Here is a 19,065-nt window from a genome sequence, read left to right as displayed (position 1 = left end):
AGGAAGAATGAGAATCACTCAAAATTCAATTTAACCTCCTTGGGACATCCATTTGCATTCAAAACAAAACAAAAAATAATCCACCAAAAGACAGAAAAACAAACAGGAACAATAAAAACAAAACAGAGCAGAAGCAACCCTTCTGTTCTTGAAGACTGACACGCTAACCACTCATTTTTCCCTGACACTGTGATAAAGTGTGATAAAGAACACGACCTTCTGAGGAGTTGCAAAGATGACCTAAATTTAATGTAGATCCTAACACTGATATGAGTTATAAAGATATTATAGCTAAAATTAGTATGAATGTCAACTTGGTCCTACAAATATTGACAAAGATTATCGCTCCTGTTGAAGGGCAGGCACTATTCTAAGTCTTTCTGTAGAATTAGAAAGATAACAGCCACTGATTCAAGAAACCTTGAAGTTTAGAGAAAAGAAAAAGGTTAAACAAACACATAGACTATAAGGGGCAGGTACATGAAGCTATGTAGAGATATGTAGGAATATGTAGAGATGTTCACAGAGATTTAGGAGGTCTTTAGTCCCGAACGACAGTGTAGTAAGCTCTTTCTTTTTTTTTTTTTTTCTTTCCATTTTTTATTAGGTATTTAGCTCATTTACATTTCCAATGCTATACCAAAAGTTCCCCATACCCACCCACCCCCACTCCCCTACCCACCCACTCCCCCTTTTTGGCCCTGGCGTTCCCCTGTACTGGGGCATATAAAGTTTGCAAGTCCAATGGGCCTCTCTTTCCAGTGATGGCCGACTAGGCCATCTTTTGACACATATGCAGCTGGAGTCAAGAGCTCCGGGGTACTGGTTAGATCATAATGTTGTTCCACCTATAGGGTTGCAGATCCCTTTAGCTCCTTGGGTACTTTCTCTAGCTCCTCCATTGGGAGCCCTGTGATCCATCCGACAGCAGATGCTGGCGTGGATGTGGAGAAAGAGGAACACTCCTCCATTGTTGGTGGGATTGCAGGCTTGTACAACCACTCTGGAAATCAGTCTGGCGGTTCCTCAGAAAATTGGACATAGTACTACCGGAGGATCCTGCAATACCTCCTGGGCATATATCCAGAAGGTGCCCCAACTGGTAAGAAGGACACATGCTCCACTATGTTCATAGCAGCCTTATTTATAATAGCCAGAAGCTGGAAAGAACCCAGATTCCCCGCAACAGAGCAATGGATACAGAAAATGTGGTACATCTACACAATGGAGTAGTAAGCTCTTTCAATTGAGTAGGTTTTCTGTTGGGCAAAGTAAAGGAAGATGATTCGAGCTGGGAGGACAAGGTGAGCCAAAGCAGCATGTGCGATGTTTCAGTATACTTAGGATTAGAGAATTTTGTTTTTTGTTTTTTGTAATTTTATCTTATTTTTAATTTCTTTTTTACACTAGATATTCTACTCTGTGCACCCCCATCCACCCTCCAACTGCTCCATATCCTACCCCCACACCCCCCAGTCTCTACATGGAAGTTCCCCCTGCCCACCTGACCTCTAAACTCCCTGGGCCTTCAGTCTCTTGAGGGTTAGGTGCATCATCTCTGAATGAACACAAACCTGGCAGTCCTCTACTATATGTGTATTGGAGGCCTCATACCAGGTGGTGTATACTGACTGTTTGGTGGTCCAGTGTGTGGGAGATCTCGGGGGTCCAGATTGATTGAGACTGACGGTCCTCCTGCATGATCGCCCTTCTCCTCTGCTTCTTTCAGCCTTCCCTAATTCAACAGCAGGGGTGAGCTACTTTTGTCCATTGGTTGGGTGCAAATATCTGCATCTGGTTCTTTCAGCTGATTGTTGGGGCTTTCGGAGGGCAGTCATGATAGATTTCTTTTTGTGAGCTCTCCATAGCCTAAGTAATAGTGTCAGGCCTTGGGACCTCCCCTTGAGATGGATCCCACTTTGGGCCTGTCACTGGACCTTCTTTTCCTCAGGCTCCTTTCCATTTCCATCCCGGTTTAAAGGAGTGTTTTGAACTACAATAATAAATGACGCACTTGATGAAAGAAAGTGTCTTCCCACCTGTTTCTATACTAGTGACTTGTTTCTTAGTTTATTTGTTTGTTTGTTTTGAACTTTAAATTCCAGCACTCAGAAGGCAGAGTCAGGAGGGTTTCTGTGAGTCTGAGGACAGTCTAGTCTACATAGTGAGTTCCAGAACTGTCATGCCTTCAGAGAAAGGGCATCAGGATTCCCCCAAACAATAACTAAAGAGATACATAAAACTCAATTACATGATACATATTTTCAAAGTTATGGCAACAATTTAACTGGAATCCAGATAAAAGAAACCATCACTATGGTAACATAGACCCCTGTCACAGGTTTTATAGGTTTTATTAGTCACCTCTCACTCCTAATAACTGTTATCTTTATTTTTACCACTGTATCACTGTCTATTCTTTTGCTCATAATTTAGTACAAATGAAATAATATATTAGACTCATCTATGTTAGCCTAAACTTAATCTTCTTTCTGTACCATATAAATATAGTTTGTTCTTTTGATTGTTGATTCTAATTCAATTCATGAAATTATATGCATGATCATTTTTCATGTACATTTGAAATTTTCATTTGTTTTCATCTTAATTTTCTAAGCAAATGGATTAAAACCAATTCAATTTCAAAATGACTAAACAGAGGTAGTCACGTCCTGACTATGAATATAATTTGCTACATACAAATTGCAAGTATGAGCACTGATCAGCAATTTTCATTAATAGAGATAAGTGCCAAGTAGATTTCTGCAGTGTGGATCACTGCTATGTCGTGTCATCTGTTCTAATCTGTGCTATACCTGGGCCTGTGTTGACATCTTTAGAGTTCTAAGTTACTGCTTCTAGTTAAAAGAGTCCATATTTTATTCTAGTACAGGGGTTCTTTTTAATGTTCAAACTTTGCTCATAGTAGAAAATGTGCATTTCTTCTTCAAACTATGACATTGAAATAATGCATTCATATAACATATATATCGACACATAAATTCCTTGTACAAATTTAATTCTAAAACGTCCATGTAACTCTAATTATTGATAGTTCTCATTCTAAGAAGTGTAATTCTCCTCTGAAGGAAACTCAGGGTTTTGAGGAGGAAGAGCAAACTTTCATGCTTGCCATCTGGATGGGTTCTCACTTGGGAAACATATATAGGCACTCTCTCCATTGTCCTCTAAAGAGTCATCCATGCAGAGTTCTGCAATTCTCAGTCTTTACTATTGGCCCCTGTCTGGGGAAAACAGCCCTTCTGAAGACTCTGTGCAGTGCATCTCCTATTACTTCCTCCAACCCTTGATATCTACTTATGTGTACTGATCAGAGGACTTGAAAGAAAGGACCCAAACCAGGAAAGGCACATGTGTGAATTTCACATCACATAGAGAAACTGAGAGGACCAAAGACTGCAGAGCAAGCTGTTCCGTTGAAACTCCAAATACTGTCTGCACCTGAAGCCTAAGATCATTGATCAAAGGATGTAAAATGTGGGAGGCAGAGTAAGAAATGTTTCTCTTTACTCAGTCTTGCTATTATACAGCTATGAATTTCAAGAAAGCTCTGAAGTTCATTTCACAACCTCCATCTCAGCAGCTATGATTAGCTTTCAGGTAAACAGACTCTGTAAGTTGCAAGACTATCACATAAACAGATGTGTAAATCACTGGGGTGGGACTTGTGGTGGTTTGCTCTTTTAATAGCACTAACATTCCCTCTATAAACATTAAAAACTGTTTAAAACTGTCTTCTTGTAAAGATACAGTAAGACTTTTTTTCTTTTAACTTTTATAAAATCTGTGGGATTACATTTGTCACATCCCTTTTCTCCCTCCAAATTCTATCCTATAGTCCATATATTTAAGGAAAAAATATGTATATTCCTACACATAACCTGACCCATCCATATGTTTTTTTTTTAACAAAATTTCAACTGTTGATTTTGTCAATGAAGACTCAGGAGTCAGATGCTGGGGTCAGATGCTGGGGTGAACTTGCTAGCACAGAAAGGCAGAGAAAGCACCCAGCTGCCCTTCCTTTTCAGTTGAGGACCCAGAAGGAATTCCCCTCTCACATGTCTTCTCAAACACCTCCTTCAAATTGAATGTCCCAGCTTCTACTTCCTCTGTATCTGTCCATTCACCTGAGTCCCTATTACTCTATGTATTTTTCTTAATAATCATATGTTCACTCCCTGTCAACTGGATGCTTGCTCTGCCTCTTGACCTATGGCTGACTTTATTTAATCCTATTTACAATAAACAGAAAGCTCTTGGAAGGTGTATGCTAAGGCTGAACCACACAAATAAAAACATTTTTCCAGTAAATAACACAATCTTAGGGTTCACCGTATGATCAAATGTCCTGCAACAATAATGTTACATGTATGTACATTTTCAGGGTTGACAATTTTACACTGGAGAATTGGTGTGCTTTTCCCCAGGAAATTGTGATGTAATGTTGTTTACTACAAAGTGCTACCTTCCCTGAACAAAATATGTCATTGTGAGATTTTTTTCTTTATTATTTAATAGTAGAGGAAATGCTGAAATTTAATAATACAATAACACCTTAATACCCATTACTGAGCCAGTTACTTTAATTCCACCATGTTTACTGTATATTAAGTGTACAGCCTTTGTCAGATCTTAGGAATATAAAGCCAATGAAGTTAGTCAGCCTGTATTTATGCCTCAAAAGACAGTGAGAAAAGAAAAAAAAATAGATAGTATGGTGAGATATACTTTATAATGAAACTACTGTATGGGAAGCCATAGGGACAATATTTAAAACTGTTTGTTTGTTAGAGCTTGTTTTTGAGGCAGAATATCACTATGTAGTTAACACTGATTTTGAACTTGCAATTCTGCTGCCTCGGCCTCCTAAGTGCTGGGCTTATCATGTTGTGCCGCGGTAACTTGCTTTTTGCTTTTCATATGTTTATGTGTAAAGCCTACAAACATGTAAGGGTGATGGAATTTGACAGATCTGAAAGTAGAGAGAGTCAGTCCAAGGCTTCAGCGCTATATCAATCGTGTGTCACAGCAAGCTCTGATTTTAAGGTCACTGTTCAGAAAGGAGAAGCACATCCACTCCTCTCCTCTATACAAGAAAGAAAAGTGTTATTAGTGTTATTTTTCCTTAAGACAGTAAATTTACTGACAAAATACTTCAGTTTCAAACAGTGTTGGGTAGCATGTTATTACATGTTCAAAACCACCGACCATGGATGCACTCTGTTACATAAGTGCATGAAAGAAGAGCAACACCGTAATGAGCTGGTCCAAGGTCCCCACAAAGAGAATAACATGAAAGCTGTTTTATATTATGTACAATTTTACTTTGTATTATTTTTTGTATAATCTCTAATCTCAATATCATAGTTACTGTGAGAAAATGGACAATGTAGACATTATCTAACATGGTGATTAGACCTTGTCTTTATAAAACTCTAATGATTTTTTAAACAAGGTCAATTCAATGCAGCAAAAGACATGCTGTCACATATAGGACAGAATGTGCAGCAAAACACAATTGTCTTGAAAGGATACCCAAGAAAGTCACAAAAAATGCATATTTGTCAGGAATCTTTAAATGAAGAGAACTGTTTGTTTGACTTATAAAATGTCATCTAGGTAGAATAAGGTGGAGTGTCACTCTTTTAAGGGAAAAGGAACCTTTTCCTTTTTTCCCTTTTTTATTTATTTATTTATTTATTTATTTATTTATTCATTCATTTTTTGTTTTTGTTTTGTTTTGTTTTGTTTTGTTTTGTTTTGTTTTTTTGAGACAGGGTTTCTCTGTATAGCCTTGGCTGTCCTGGAACTCACTTTGTAGACCAGGCTGGCCTGGAACTCAGAAATCTGCCTGCCTCTGCCTCCTGAGTGCTGGGATTAAAGGTGTGAGCCACCATGCCTGGCTATTTATTTATTTTTTAATTTTATTTTATTTTTAATTTATTTTTTACACTTCATATCCCATTCCCCAACCCTTTCTACCATCCAATTGCTGCACATCCAGCACCTCCTCCCCACACAACCCTGACTCCATGTGGATGACCCTAGCCCCAGCCTCACCTGACTTCTAAACTGTCTGAGGCCTCCAGTCTCTTGAGGGTTAGGTGCATCATCTCTCAATGAACACAGACCTGGAAGTCCTCTACTCTATGTGTGTTGGGGGCCTCATATCAGCTGGTGTATGCTATCTGTTAAAAGGGATCTATCATGACTACCCTCCAAAAGACCCATCAAGCAGCTAAAAGAGTCAGATGCAGATATTTGCACCCAACCAATGGACAGAAGCAGCTGACCCCTGTTGTTGAATTAGGGAAGTCTGAAAGAAGCTCAGGAGAAGAGCAATCTTGAGGAGGACCAACAGAATCAATTAATCTGGATCCCTACGATCTCTTGAACACTGGAAAAGGAACCTTTCCACGCTTTCAAGCAATTCCTTAAATCATCCCCTCTAAGCATGCTTAGAAGAATACATGCACAGACCACAAAGTAACACATGCTTGTATGAGTCTTTTCCTGACATTGCTGCTTGTTGATAACCAGGTTAGGGAGAATTTGAGCAGTGATTAAAACTGAAGATGAAAACAACGAGAGACCGTGGCAGCACAGATTGAAGGGAAGAATCCTTTCAGAGAACATGAAAGTAGCCAGGGTTAATATGCAGGTCATACAAGACACCTCAGAAAGAATCTCCCACATCTTTCTTTCTGTCAGCAGTGTCTGAATAGTTAGGCAGAATACTATAAAGCTGAGTCCATCATCTATGTGCTGAGAAGAACCTGTCAGGGAGGGCTAATGAGGTGATCAGTGATATTTAAATACCATAGTTAAATTAGTTTAGATGAGGGTGTAATTCTCATTTTCATCATAGATTTTATTTTCTTCTGTCAAGGATGTAATAAGACTGAATAGCCCTTAAATGATTGAAGGCTCCAGAAGAGTTTCTCTTTTCTTATTAATTACATCAGCACGATAATGGTAACCAACCCCATAAATGAAAAATAGGAAAATAGGCTGAAATGAGAAACCATAACGTTGCTCTTTGATGATATAAATATAGGTAGAGTGCAATATTTAAGTTGATTTAGTACTTGCCACCCAAAGAAAAGAAAATTCGGCAAACATTACATTGCATATATTTAATATGAACAAGTTCATTTTTGAAAGGATTATGTTTTTTTCCTAAGACCAACTCAATTTTTCTGACTTTCCATAATAAAATGTATTATATCTTATACTTTTCTTAGAATTACTATGAATACATTGGGCATTGTGAAGGGGCAAAATAAAATCGAAAATAGTATAAGTAATTTTTTTCTTTTGTTTTTTTTTCTTTGTTTTCTTCTGTTCCTCCTGCCCCAGAGTTTTAATACTAGGATTGCTACAGAATTCCAAAGTGTATAATTGTCTTTGAACTTTTTTAAGTATAGATTCAATGATAACGGATGTCCTACACCAAAATACAACAAAATCAATGTATTGGTGCTTGTAAACCTATATTTGTAGTTTTTTTTCTTTTCTTTTTTTACTAGATATTTTCTTTATTTACATTTCTTTTTTTATTATTTTTATTAGGTATTTTCCTCATTTACATTTCCAATGCTATCCCAAAAGTCCCCCATACCCACCCACCCACTCACCTACCAACCCACTCCCACTTTTTGGCCCTGGCTTTCCCCTGTCAAATTGGGGCATATAAAGTTCACAAGTCCAATGGGCCTCTCTTTTCAGTGATGGCCGACTAGGCCATCTTTGATACATATGCAGCTAGAGTCAAGAGCTCCAGGGTACTGATTAGTTCATAATGTTGTTCCACCTATAGGGTTGCAGATCCCTTTAGCTCCTTGGGTACTTTCTCTAGCTCCTCCATCTGGGGCCCTGTGATCCATCCAATAGCTGACTGTGAGCATCCACTTCTGTGTTCGCTAGGCACCGGCATAGTCTCACATGAGACAGCTATATCTGGGTCCTTTCAGCAAAATCTTGCTAGTGTATGCAATGGTGTCAGCATTTGGAAGGTGATTATGGGATGGAACCCTGGATATGGCAGTCTCTAGATGGTCCATCCTTTTGTCACAGCTCCAAACTTTGTCTCTGTAACTCCTTCCATGGGTGTTTTGTTCCCAATTCTAAGAAAGGGTAAAGTGTCCATACTTTGGTCTTCCTTCTTCTTGAGTTTCATGTGTTTAGCAAATTGTATCTTATATCTTGGGTATCCTAAGTTTCTGGGCTAATATCCAATTATCAGTGAGTACATATTGTGTGAGTTCCTTTGGGATTGTGTTACCTCACTCAGGATGAAGTCCTCCAGGTCCATCCATTTGCCTAGGAATTTCATAAATTCATTCTTTTTAATAGCTGAGTAGTACTCCATTGTGTAAATGTACTACATTTTCTGTATCCAATCCTCTGTTGAGGGGCATCTGGGTTCTTTCCAGCTTCTGGCTATTATAAATAAGGTTGCTATGAACATAGTGGAACATGTGTCCTTCTAACTGGTTGGAACATCTTCTGGATATATGCCCAGGAGAGGTATTTCGGGATCCTCTGGTAGTACTTTGTCCAATTTTCTGAGGAACCACCAGACTGATTTCCAGAGTGATTGTACAAGCTTGCAATCCCACCAACAATGGAGGAGTGTTCCTCTTTCTCCACATTCTTGGCAGCATCAGCTGTCATGTCACCTGAATTTTTGATCTTAGCCATTCTGAGTAGTGTGAGGTGGAAACTCAGGGTTGTTTTGATTTGCATTTCCCTGATGATTAAGGATGTTGAACATATTTTCAGGTGCTTCTCTGCCATTCCGTATTCCTCAGGTGAGAATTCTTTGTTCAGCTCTGAGCCCCATTTTTTAATGGGGTTATTTGATTTCCTGGAGTCTACCTTCTTGAGTTCTTTATATATATTGGATATGAGTCCCCTATCTGATTTAGGATAGGTAAAGATCCTTTCCCAATCTGTTGGTGGCCTTTTTGTCTTATTGACGGTGTCTTTTGCCTTGCAGAAGCTTTGCAACTCTGTGAGGTCCCATTTATCGATTCTACATCTTACAGCACAAGCCATTGCTGTTCTATTCAGGAATTTTTCCCCTGTACCCATATCTTCAAGGCTTTTCCCTACTTTCTCCTCTATAAGTTTCAGTGTCACTGATTTTATGTGGAGTTCCTTAATCCACTTAGATTTGACCTTAGTACAAGGAGATAGGAATGGTTCAATTTGCATTCTTCTACATGATAACAACCAGTTGTGCCAGCACCATTTGTTGAAAATGCTGTCTTTTTTTCCACTGGATGGTTTTAGCTCCCTTGTCAAAGATCAAATGACCATAGGTGTGTGGGTTCATCTCTGGGTCTTCAATTCTGTTCCATTGTTCTACTTGTCTGTCACTATACCAGTACCATGCAGTTTTTATCACAATTGCTCTGTGGTACAGCTTTAGGTCAGGCATGGTGATTCCACCAGAGGTTCTTTTATCCTTGAGAATAGTTTTTGCAATCATAGGTTTTTTGTTATTCCAGATGAATTTGCCGATTGTTCTTTCTAATTCGTTGAAGAATTGAGTTGGAATTTTGATGGGGATTGCATTGAATCTGTAGATTGCTTTTGCCAAGATAGCCATTTTTACTATATTGATCCTGCCAATCCATGAGTATGGGAGATCTTTCCATCTTCTGAGATCTTCTTTAATTTCTTTTTTCAGAGACATGAAATTCTTATCATACAGATCTTTCACTTCCTTAATTAGAGTCACGCCAACAATCATCCATCCTGACCAAGTAGGTTTCATCCCAGGGATGCAGGGATGGTTCAATATATGGACATCCATCAACAATATCCAGTATATAAACAAACTCAAAGAAAAAAAAAACAACATGATCATCTCATTAGATGCGGAGAAAGCATTTGACAAAATACAACACCCATTCATGATAAAAGTCTTGGAAAGATCAGGAATTCAAGGCCCATACCTAAACATGATAAAAGCAATCTATAGCAAACCAGTAGCCAACATCAAAGTAACTGGTGAGAAGCTGGAAACAATCCCACTAAAATCAGGGACTAGACAAGCTGTCCACTCTCTCCCTACCTATTCAACATTGTACTTGAAGTCCTAGCCAGAGCAATTAGACAACAAAAGGAGATCAAGGGGATACAAATTGGAAAGGAAGAAGTCAAAATATCACTTTTTGCAGATGCTATGATAGTATATATATAAGTGACCCTAAAAATTCCACCAGAGAACTCCTAAGCCTGATAAACAGCTTCAGTGAAGTAGCTGGATATAAAATTAACTCAAACAAATCAATGACCTTTCTGTACACAAAGGATAAACAGGCTGAGAAAGAAATTAGGGAAACAACGTCCTTCTCAATAGTCACAAATAATATAAAATACCTTTATTTACATTTCAAATGCTATCCCAAAGTTCCCTGTACCCTCCCACAACACTTCTCCCCAACCTACCCACTCCTGCTTTTTGGCCATGGTATTCCCCTGTACTGGGACATATAAAGTTTGCAAGACCAAGGGGCCTCTCCTCCCAATGATGGCCAACTAGGTCATATTCTGATACCTATGCAGCGAGAGACATGAGCTCTGGGGGTACTTGTTAGTTCATATCGTTGTTCAACCTATTGGGTTGTAGACCCCTTTAGCTCCTTGGGTACTTTCTCTAGCTCCTCCATTTGGGGCCCTGCGTTCCATCCAATAGATGACTGTGAGTTTCCACTTCTGTATTTGCCAGGCACTGGCATAGCCTCACAGGAGACAGCTATATCAGGGTCCTTTCAGCGAAATCTTGCTGGCATATGCAATAGTGTCTGGGTTTGGTGGCTGATTATGGGATGGATCCCCGGGTGGGGTATTCTCTGAATGGTCCATCCTTTTGTCTTAGTTCCACAGTTTGTCTCTGTAATTCCTTCCATAGGTATTTTGTTCCCTATTCTAAGGAGGAATGAAGTATCCACACGTTGGTCTTCCTTTTTCTTGTGTTTTGCAAATTGTATCTTAGGTAATCTTAGTTTCTGGGCTAATATCCACTTATCAGTGAGTGCATATCAAGTGAGTTCTTTTGTGGTTGGGTTACCTCACTCAGGATGATATCCTCCATATACATCCATTTGCCCAAGAATTTCATAAATTCATTCTTTTTAATAGCTGAGTAGTACTCCATTGTGTACCGGAAGAGCCAGCAATACCTCTCCTGGGCATATATCCAGAAGATGTTCCAACTGGTAATAAGGACACATGCTTCACTATGTTCATAGCAGCCTTATTTATAATACCCAGAAGCTGAAAAGAACCCAGATGTCCCTCAACAGAGGAATGAATACAGAAAATGTGGTATATTTGTAGTTTTTCATGGAGGTTATAACGTGTGGTTGTTGATAGAATCAATAATAATAATTTCATCAAATATTAATATTAAATATTGGGACCTATTGCTACTATGTGCATGTAACTGTTTCTTTAGGAATTGGATTCTAGATTATAAAAGAGGAGAAAGCAAGCTATATTCTATTATGAATTTATCAGTCTCTCTTTTTTTCTTTTGGAGATTTGGTATGAACAGCTGCTTCAAAACCTCCAGCTGCCTTGATTTGCTCATGATGGAGCTTATCTTAAAATATGAGCCAAAGGAAACTTTTTCTCCCATAAAGTTATTTTCGTCAGAGTACTTTATCATAGCAATAAGAAGGCAACTAAGACCAAAATCTGGTACCCTGAGGTAGGCTATTGCTGTAATAAATGTGGCAGTGTCATTCTTAGTTCATGGGTAATTTCTTCTGGCTAAAATAGGAAAGAATATGTTATAAAATCTTGAGCTAGAAAAGGTCTAGCCTGATAGAAGCAGAGTACAGCAGATCAGGCAGGGAAGAGCTTGGAAGACTGCAATGCTGAAAAGGCAGATGGTGGAAACCTGGCCCTTGAGATTTTAGAGTGGAACCAGGACTCTTTCAGTGAGTGAGCCATTTGGGTGATATTTTTATAAAAACAAACAAACAAACAAACAGAGGAAAAAACAAAAATAAAAGCTTGCTTCATTTTCTCTGTGTTCTTAGAACCTGAGTGAAGTTGAGTTTTAAAATAATGTACTAATTATTTTTTTCCAGAGGAAATTTCAAGAGAGGAAAGCATTAAAATTGCTGCTGAGAAAGCACCTGTAATTGCTTACTTCGGTGGATAATTACCATTGAAGAGAGACCTCCTTACCTACACTTGCACAATAGGAAAGGTGTCCTGAAGGGAAAAGTAACATCCTTAGGAGGCTCTGTCTTGTGAAACTCCAGCTTCCTTTAAACAGAGAAAGTCTACACTGACGGCATTCCTTAAGCCTACGAGACAACTGTCTAATAACGTCGTTCTTCAGGGTTACTATGCTGATACTTGGTCCAAGAGAGCTGGGCTAGATATTGAGCTGATTGTGGCACGTTGAAACATCATCTCTGTGGTACTTGATGTGCAGACATGGAAGACAGAAGAGTGAGGGTGTAATGAAAACTTGACTTCAGAGAGCAGCTGAACCTAAGCAGTGTTATGTCACCATCATAGTTCCCGCAGGATTGGAGGTCAGAGTTTCAGAGAACCCATTGTGTGATGCTATGAAGGAGTGGCCTGGGTTGTACTGGGGATCCCAGAGACTAGAGATGTCAGGACTATGATGTGTATAACCAAGAAGAGCTACATACATGGCATGAAGCTGGCCCAGGAAAGAATCTATGTGTTTTGAATGAGCAGATGTGGTAAGGTGAGGCTACCACTGAAGCCTTTTGGTGTCCAGCTGATTTGTAGTATGCATCCCAGATGAGGGAGACGATGCATCAGGAATTGGTGTTTATCCAACTGAACTTTGGTTTTTCTTTAGTGCAATTTTTTCTTGTTACTCTCCAGTTCTTCCATTTTGCAACAGGAATGTTTACTCTGTGACTTTTAATGTTCACAGTGTGTGAACAGGTCCCAGTTAAGAGTGGTTGGACTTTTAAACTACTAAGATTCTTAAAGACTATGGGTACTTCTAAGGTAAAACTGGGCTTTTCATATTTTCACCTGGTCATATTCCTATTGGGAGATGGGATAGAAAGCTATGGATTAAAAGCAATATAAGTCTGTACCAAATTTACAAAGAATAGAGTTGAAATGGTGAGTGTTAATTGTCATATTGACAAGTTCTAGAATCACCCAGATGAGTCTACGGTCATGACGGCATGATTATATTGATTACAGTAATTGATGTGGGAGCCAGTGTGGGTGGAACTATTCCCTGTGCAGAGATTATGGAGTGTAAGAAATGGAGAAAGTGAAATAAGAACTAGCATGGGCGTATCCTTCTGTGTCTCCCTGATTGGATGCGGTGTGACCAGATACTTCAAGCTCCTGCTGCCTAAACCATGTAGAATACCTTGACTTGTGAGACAGAACAAAATCCTTCTCCGTTTAGGTGCTCTTGTCAAACTATTATACCATAGTAACAAGAAAGTAACTAAGATTATATATGTGCAGATATGCATATATTGCACATTTAATAAATAACTTTGTAAATGCATTTATTACAATCATAAAGCATAAAAAGTCACTTATATGTTAGTCATCATTGAACATTATCATTATAAATGTTAGAATTAACCATCTAGTATGAGAGCCTGCTGCTACTTGCTGGGGTAGTTTACATCTAGGGGTGAAGGTCGCAAGTCATTCAGGTTACCATTTGCCAAAGGAGCTCCTTCAGAGTCATTCACGTGCTAACGAATAATTATAACAATCACCACTGATTACAAAGATTTTTCTACATACTCTTCTAAGCACTTGCATAAATTATTTGATATAATCTTTATAAAATGCCCATGAGATATTTGTTATTAAATACAATTTAAAGCCTAAGACACTGGGGATGCCACAGGCAAATCAAAATATAGAATATAATTTTAAACTAAAAAGATTATATAATCACACAAAAATGCCATCTTCCCACTGTTCTTCATAAGTACAGCTAACATGACTAGCTGTAAAATATGGCAGGCTGGTTTCCCCATTGCCTGAAAGAAAACCCTTCCTCCCTTCTTCCTTCTATGCCTGTGAAGTGCTCAGTTCAATGCAGGTAGCCTACTTAAGCTTGGGACTACATCAATCAGGTACTGTAGGGCCAGTGGGCACTAGAGACCTTCTATTACGTTTTCTTATGAGTCACTAGTGGAGCATAGTCGTTTTCTGCCTCTGGCACTCTATAAGGGGAAAAAAAGAACAAAGGAAAGCAGGCAATTTGCTCCTGTCACATAGATTAATCAAGAAAGCCATAACCTTTGTATCTTTAGCTGGTCTCTGATAAGGCAAAAAGGTCGCTATGATAGATACAGGGAGGAATCACTTCAATCATCTTTAACCATCATAAGACATAAGGCAAGAGACTTAAAGCTTTCATTTAAAACATATATCTTTTCTATTGAAGTTTCTATAATTATTACCTATGCTGCTTCTATCATGTTGCATTATGAGAATCTCAGAGAACAGAGGCGAGTTCATCAGAGCAAAGAAAAAATATTGACTAAGAAGGAAAAAAAAAAAAGAAAGGATTGTCTTTCTACTAAACACACACATATTCTGTTGTTATGGTAACATAAGATCTAAGAATGACACACCAAATAGTATGGCATCAAGGCACACTACTATGATCAAATGTCACAATAAATGTGCTTCAGCTACTGACTGTCACATGCTGTGCTGACTCCTGCTTTTCTAACAACTCTCACTTAAGGCCAAAGCAACTTGCTGCAATGGCAGAGATAATTTATCCTCCTTCAGGGTGTTTCTTTCTTGCAGGAAGAGATCCTATCAATTGCATTGAAAAATTACAAGCAATAGTATGAAACTTGGGCTGTTGTTTTCTTTCTTTCCTATATAGGAAGAAAAATATAACATATCATTATAGCAATATATATATATATATAAAACACCAGAATTGCTTTATATGTGTACATATAAGAACCCAGAAGTGACTAAGAATTGGCTAAACTATGTAAGTTAAATTAAGATGCTTGATTCATATAATTTATAGAAGGGAATGTGTATCCTTCTACATACTTTTAATCAATCAAAACTCTTTGGGTTGCTCATTAGCACATATCATTGGGTGGGAAAAATAAAACATGATGCCTTACAGAGTAGCATTATGACTACAGTTCATTATAATATATAATATAATAATGAACTAGAAGAGTTTAAAGTTTCCCAAAATAAAGGAATGCAAAAATTAAGATATAATGCTAATTACCCAGAATTGATCACTTATTATCATACTATGTTCTCTAAATATGTACAATTATGCATCAATTAAAGGCAATATATGTGGAAACAATGTAAAGAATCTTATCTTTTTTATTTTGCTTCATATTTGTAACTTGTCCTTTTCACAATTCTAATAACATTCTGATAAACATATACATAAATGAATATTTTATCATTGCTACTGATGTGGGACCTGGTTATGTGATGTTCCCAATGAAAAGAGAGTGAAGAAATGGTAGAAGAAGGATTACTAACAGGTCAAGAGCAATTTTCTGCAGGAGAATATGGAGAGATCACAGCAGTGAAAAGGTCACACATCTAGGAGGTCTTAGAGATGATGAAAAAGATCACATACTTTCTAGAAGCATGAAGTCGTGAGCACTGAACGAGGCAACTGAAATTGGCTTCAGGGACTATGTTCTCTTTCATGTTGGAGCTGAACTGGCATGAAAAGGAAAGGCTACGCTGAAATGAAACCAGAGGCTTCAAAGCCTGGTCCTTGGGTGGATGTTATCATCATGTGCTCTTGCCCACCTTGGTACTGCACTTAGATGAGCTTTTTGTTCAAACCAAGCATTTGTCATCCAAATGTTTCAAAAGAGATTTGTGAAACCTCTTTGTCTGTTTCCAAAGGGTCTTTAACATTTTTCCTTAGGAGCTCATTGCAATAGAAAACAGAATTGCTATTCTGTTAGCATCAGCTAATTTCATTGCTTTTTTTCCCCTATTTATTTGAAAAATGTGCTGTTCTGCAATTCAGTGTATTTCTGATGGGACTGAATTAAGGGTGATAATACTGAACATGCTAATTTAAAATATATGCTAAGGTTCTTAGCTTAGTCAAACACAGCTAATGTTTCTCTTCTAAATATTCTCACTAACTATTTCAAGCAATAATTTAACAGTGAGTGGTGAGCTGTACACTGATAAGGGAGGGCTACCATCCCTAAAGCATTTACTATCAGTTTACTTCAAGTGTCTTAAAATGCCAAAGAAAATGAAATTCCAGCCAGTAATTTAGCCAGTGTGCTCAATGCATTTTCTGATGAGATTGCTGTATATTACTGAACCAAATTAAAATGTCAGTAACAATGGATTGGAAAATAGAAGGATTGCAGAAGGAAGATTGAGACATTAGCAGAATGAACATAGATTTTTCTACACATGTTAATTTAACACTCAAATTTTAATTTTTACTGAGAAGTCTAGTTTATGGGACTCTAGAGATAAGGACAGCATAGTTCTCCTCCAAAGGACCTGATTGGATTCTCAGTACTCACATAGAAGCTCACACAGTCTACAACTCTATTTCCAGAGGACAAATACCTTCTTCTTCCCTTGAGGGTAAAAGAAATGTTGGTGGACCCTAGAAATATATGCAAACAGATGAAAGATAATAATAATAATAATAATAATAATAATAATAATAATAATAAATTGTTTTAAAGACCGAGTTACTATGCCTTATCAAAAAGACTATGACCTGCCTATTAATCTGAGAGGTGAACATGAAGCAATGCTAAAACAATTGTGACATTAAAGATCAATTACCTGTTACCAGTCAAATATCAAAAGCACATAGCAGGAGAGAAAGTTAAATTTTGAAGTGTATGTACAAGATAATCATGAGAAATTGGGCTGAGCACAAGATGTTGAAGTTCTCAAAAATATCTCAGGAAATTTCCTCTTGTATAAAAAAAAAAGAAGAAAAAAATCAACTGTCTTATTATTTTTCATGTTCACTTAGGGTTGGCACAGGTGAGCTATTTTTCCCTGTGTTTTTTCTATTCAGAAGTCCTGAAGGACCTTAGACTTTTAAAACCTCAGATTCTCATATTGTGAGGAGTGATCTTCACTGAATTTTCTCTAGTAGAGCTGGAAGTTACACACACACACACACACACACACACACACACACACAGAGAGAGAGAGAGAGAGAGAGAGAGAATTAATTTTGTCATTCTTTTTATTTATTGCTCTGTTCTTTAAGATCAATATATTGTTATCTCTAGTAAAAGGGACACTAATATGTAGATGTTTTTGAAATTTTATTATGAAATATTGAATACAATTTTAAAGGATGATATCTTTTAGTAGAATAAGATTAGTAAAGTAGTGACTTGCTTGCATTACAAGTGCTTGAAGAGAAATGGTATCAGTCGTTCTCGGTTTTTTCTAGTTATCTCTTTTTGTTGATTAACTTTTCATTGCTATTATGGAATACCTGACAAAGCAACTTGGGAAGTTGGCTCATGGTTTAAAAATGGATTCAGTCTATTATGTCCAGAAAGGGCTATTAGTAGAAGTGTGAAGTGGTTGATCACATTGCATCTGTAGTCAGGAACAGAGAAAGATGAACATTGGCTCCCAGTTTCTTCTTTCCTTTCCAACAATCCCAGGATCCCGCAAATGGTGCTAGCCATATTCAAGGTAGTTCCTCCCTTCTTGACTAAACCTTTTTGGAACCATCTTCATGGACATCTCAGAAGTGTGTCTTCTAGATGATTGTATATTCGGTCAATATGGCATCAAGACTACCATTACTTCCCACTCATGTCTTTTGTATTGATTCATACTTCTTCCCATTTTCCTGTTAAACCATAAACTCATTTCTGTGTTGCCATTACATTCTTCCTTGGGTATTACTTATATTGAAATTCTATTCATCCTTTTCTTCTTTGTTATACATGCCACGACAATATTACATCATCACATACTCTTTATTCACACATTTGGTTTTCCCTTTGCCTGATCAATTTTTCCATCGTTCATATTTCTCTGCTGTGATTGTAGGCTACAATTCTTCAGTCCTCTTTCACCTTTACCTTTTTCATTTTGTTCTGTTCCCATGAATAACCTTAACATTTTATCATCTCTTTACCCACAATTTGTTTCTAAAACCAGTTCTGTCTTGTACTTATTTCCATCCATAAATCCTATAAATAATGCTACTGTTTTCTCACTCAATAACTAAGACAGCTTTATAGAGACTAGAGAATGAATAATTTCAGGTCTTAGAATAGGGCCCTAATATGTGAGAGGAGAGAGTGCAAGTCTCTAAATATGATAGTTGTCAGTCTATGCATGGGAGAGTCACACCTATATCACTCCATTCTCCCATCAAGACAGAGGGATGCCTGACTCTAAAACAAAGGTTTGTACTCTGAAATGTAGGATAAGAGAGTTCGAAATTATAACTTTGTATCTTTTGGAAAATAGAGCTAGGTTATGCAACCATAAATAAAAATGTTATCAATTTTCTTTGTTCTTAGAATGCCTACTACCTGTCCAATCTGCAAAGGAGAAAGAAGTGTGTGAGCATAAAGAAATTGGAGGATCACAACTGACAGTCCCTAAACCCTCTTATGGGTGTGTGTTCAATGTTAAGTATGAGCCCCCATCTGGTAACTAGGCTATGAAAATTATCCAGCAAATAACTGATAGCAACTGTAAAATTCTCAATCATTCTTGGTCACGAACTGGCACTCCATAGAGTAGAATGGAATGATAACAGAATATTCATTGACCATCCCCGGTTTGAGAATTGTTTTTCCTGTCAAAAATTGTTAGCCAGACAGGAGATCATGTACCCATCACCTTTGCACAAATTAACTAAATGTACTCAACTATGATGTCGAACTTCTACCAGTAAGATGAGACAGTCACTACCTACATGCAGATAAAAGACAAAGGCCATCTTGGATGTGTGAACATGCTGGTCCTACTTGAGATCTAGCAACTTATACACATTTTACAAAAACAGTT

General features: G+C 37.7%; 1 long non-coding RNA gene across 5 annotated transcripts in view; it reads left to right on the top strand.

Annotated features, from left to right (window-relative positions):
- Window positions 1–19,065, top strand: part of Gm31828 — a 110,896-nt gene that overhangs the window by 15,666 nt on the left and 76,165 nt on the right. Inside the window, exons 2-3 of one of the 5 annotated variants that reach the window (XR_867907.1) lie at window positions 12,135–12,590; window positions 18,573–18,669. The exons of 3 other annotated variants lie outside the window; for them this stretch is intronic. This is a non-coding gene — a long non-coding RNA (predicted gene, 31828). The remainder of the gene's footprint in view (window positions 1–12,134; window positions 12,591–18,572; window positions 18,670–19,065) is intronic. One more of the 5 variants, XR_376396.2, reaches the window with a different exon arrangement.

Source organism: Mus musculus, chromosome 4 (assembly GCF_000001635.26).
Source record: "Mus musculus strain C57BL/6J chromosome 4, GRCm38.p6 C57BL/6J".
Taxonomy (NCBI): Eukaryota; Metazoa; Chordata; class Mammalia; order Rodentia; family Muridae; genus Mus; species Mus musculus.
Note: the sequence above shows the minus strand (reverse complement) of the source record. Positions and strands in the feature narration are given on the sequence as shown.